Genomic DNA, 3,238 nt, shown 5'->3' on the forward strand with positions numbered 1-3,238 from the left:
AGATAATTTTTATTTTAGCTAATGTTTCCCAGGATACATTTCCAAATTATTGCAAGAAGAAACAAATTTCAACAGAAAAACTACTAAAGCTGATAGAAGAATCTGATAAGGTAGCAGGATGCAAGATTAACATATAGGAATCAGTTGTATTTCTTTACATTAACAATGAAATATCAGAAAAAGAGAGTAAAGAAACAATCCCTTTTAAAATCGCATCCAAAACAATAAAATACTTAGGACTAAATCTGACCAAGAAACAAATTTCAAAATTCTTATTATTCTTGCAAGACCTCCTCCAACAGTTACTGAGCTCTCTCCAACATGTCGTTGGTTTACATCATAACACTACCTATCACAGCCTTTTAATCAGTGTGATTGCAGCATGAATGCTTATCTCACTCACTTAAGATGAATTTTCAAGATGTTAATTGCTGCCACATTCTGGAATTTCAGAGACAATTTAATAGCAAAGTTGACACTGACATTATTGCGGAGTCTGTGGAACGATGTATCAAGTGCTTGCATGTGTGAGACTTCATTCATAATTCTGTAGGGTTTGGACCTCCTGACAAACTCAAATTGTGATAGTTTGTATCTGAAGAAGTACAGAATGAAGATGTTGAGAGCTGCTTCAGTCTCACCCTGAAGAACTGTTTGTGATGGTTAATTTTATGTGTCTGGGTTCAGGGATGCCCAGATAGCTGGTAAAACATTACTCCTAGGATTCTGTGACAGTGTTTCCAAAAGAGAATAGCATTTGAATCAGTAGACTGAGTAAAGATCTGCCCTTAATAGCATGGATGGTCATCTTCCAATCAGTTGAGGGCCCTAAGAGAACAAAAAAGTGGAGAAAGGGTGAATTCTCTCTCTCTCTTCTTGGGGCCTTAGTCATTGGAGCTCCTGGCAATCAGGCCTTCTGACTCTGGGGCTTACACCAGAGGCTTTCTGGTTTTCAGACTCAGACTGAATTATACCCCCAGCTTTTCTGGGTCTCCAGCTTGCAGATGGCATTTTGTGGGGTTTCTCAGCCTCTATTTATGGGAGCCAGTTCCCATAATAAATATCCTCACACATCTATATAGAGATATATAGACATATCCTACTGGTTCTGTTCCCCTGGAGAACCCTCATACACTAGTCAAGATCTGCAACAACAGGCAGCCATAGGATAAGTGGAAGCTGCACATGAGGACAGCGGCAGTGATGAGCAGGAGAACAAGACAGGGCCAAGGGACATGTGGTCAACTGACATGCGCCAGTCTCTCCCACCTAAGGGAAAACATGAGACTTGGCAGCTGGCCTAGAGAAACCCAGTGGTCCCACTGCTAAGAAATCCTTCAGGTGAAGCCAAGTTAGCCTGAGAGGATCTGCCACCTAGAATTTTCCTCTCTACAGAGTTTTTTGTGTGCTTGCTCTTTTGTAACAGAGGAAGTTCCTCTAATGAAAAAAGGCCTTCACTTTTCATCAGCTAAGTTAAGAAAGGTGAGTCTACCAGTTAGAATGGCCATCATCAAAAAATCCACAAATGATAAATTCTGGAGAGGGTGTGGAAAAAAGGGAACCCTCCTACTCTGTTGGTAGGAATGTAGTCTAGTGCAGCCACTATGGAAAATAGTATGGAGATTCCTTAAAAAACTAAAAATAGACTTAATCTATGATCCAGCAATCCCACTCCTGGGCATAATTCTGGGGGAAACTCTAATTTGAAAAGATACATGCTTCCCAATATTCATATCAGCACTATATACAATAGCCAAGACATGGAAGCAACCTGAATGTCCATTGACAGATGATTGGATAAAGATGTCGTATATTTATACAATGGAATACTACTCAGCCATGAAAAATAAAATAATGCCATTTGCAGTAACATGGGTGGACCTGGAAATTGTCATACTAAGTAAGTAAGTCAGAAAAAGAAAAAAATATATAATATCACTTATATGAGGAATTAAAAAAAAACAAACTTATGGTTACTAGGGGGTAAACGGGGTGGGAAGGGATAAATTGGGTGTTTGACATTTGCAGATACTAACTACTATACATAAACTAGATAAAGAACAAGTTTCTACTATATAGCACAGGGAACTATATTTAATATCTTGTAGTAACATAATGAAAAAGAATACGAATATACATATATATGTATAACTGAAACATGTTGTACACTGGAAATTGACACATTATAACTATACTTCAATAAAAAAAGTATCTAATCTATGAAAAAAATTCAAATTAAAACAAAACAAAAAAGAAAGGAGGTGAGTCAACAAGGGCTTCAACAGAGCTTGACTGTCAAAGAGCATCTTTCTATCACCTCTACAAAAGTAAGGAGAGAAGTGGGCATTCACTTCTGAAATTAAAAAAAAAAAAAACCTCACTGCACCAACAGAAAGATGAGAAATGCCAATGATTTCTGAGTATGATTTACTTTAAGCAGAGATTTACACCTGGACGGTCACTTTCTACAATTAGGGCATTTCTTACTTTGAGACTTCGTGGGTGCAGTTTGCCTTCTCTTTATAGGAGCAAAAAATACAAATCCTGTCTTTCCCTGTCTTGAGGAAGGCAGGTGATCAAGCCAGAGTACAATGCAAAAGTAGGAGACCCAGGAGAGGACGGGGTGAAAGGCAGCCCTGACAGGGTTGAGGGGGCAACAGGGCCTTGTGAAAAGGGCAGCAGTTTCCCAGTCCCGATCCTTCTGCATCATGGTCTACGGTGTAGGTCTGGAAAGCTCAGTCTCTAGCCTGCCCATCAGTTCAGCCCATCGACTCTTTAAATGAAATTCCTTTTCTACTTAAGTGGCAAGAAATATTATTTAATATCTTGAATAGAAAATGAAAAAATAAGTTTGTTCAAAAATCCTTTCTTTCAATGCCTACTTTATAAAAAGAATTACCCAAGCATCCGGCCAGGAGTGACTAGTCACCCTTGATCTAGGCCAAGAATTCACCCAAAAGAGACAATCTTAATGTGGTTTTAAAAACTATCCAGTGAACAAAAGTATACAATCCCTCCAAGGTCACAGGGGTGAGGAATGGAAGAAGATGGAGAAGAGATTTGATTATAGAGGCCAAGTTGCCCCGTTAACTTTGTGCAGCACCTCACCCACTTCCTCCTCAAGAGACCACCCTCCACTCTGGATCTGCTCAAGACTCAGTGCACACCGCTCTTCCTTCTAGGCACCCCATCTCCTGCAGAGAGCCCCATCTCAGAACAAAGAGGCTAAGTCTCCAAC

Source organism: Vicugna pacos, chromosome 9 (assembly GCF_048564905.1).
Source record: "Vicugna pacos chromosome 9, VicPac4, whole genome shotgun sequence".
In the NCBI taxonomy this organism is placed as follows: Eukaryota; Metazoa; Chordata; class Mammalia; order Artiodactyla; family Camelidae; genus Vicugna; species Vicugna pacos.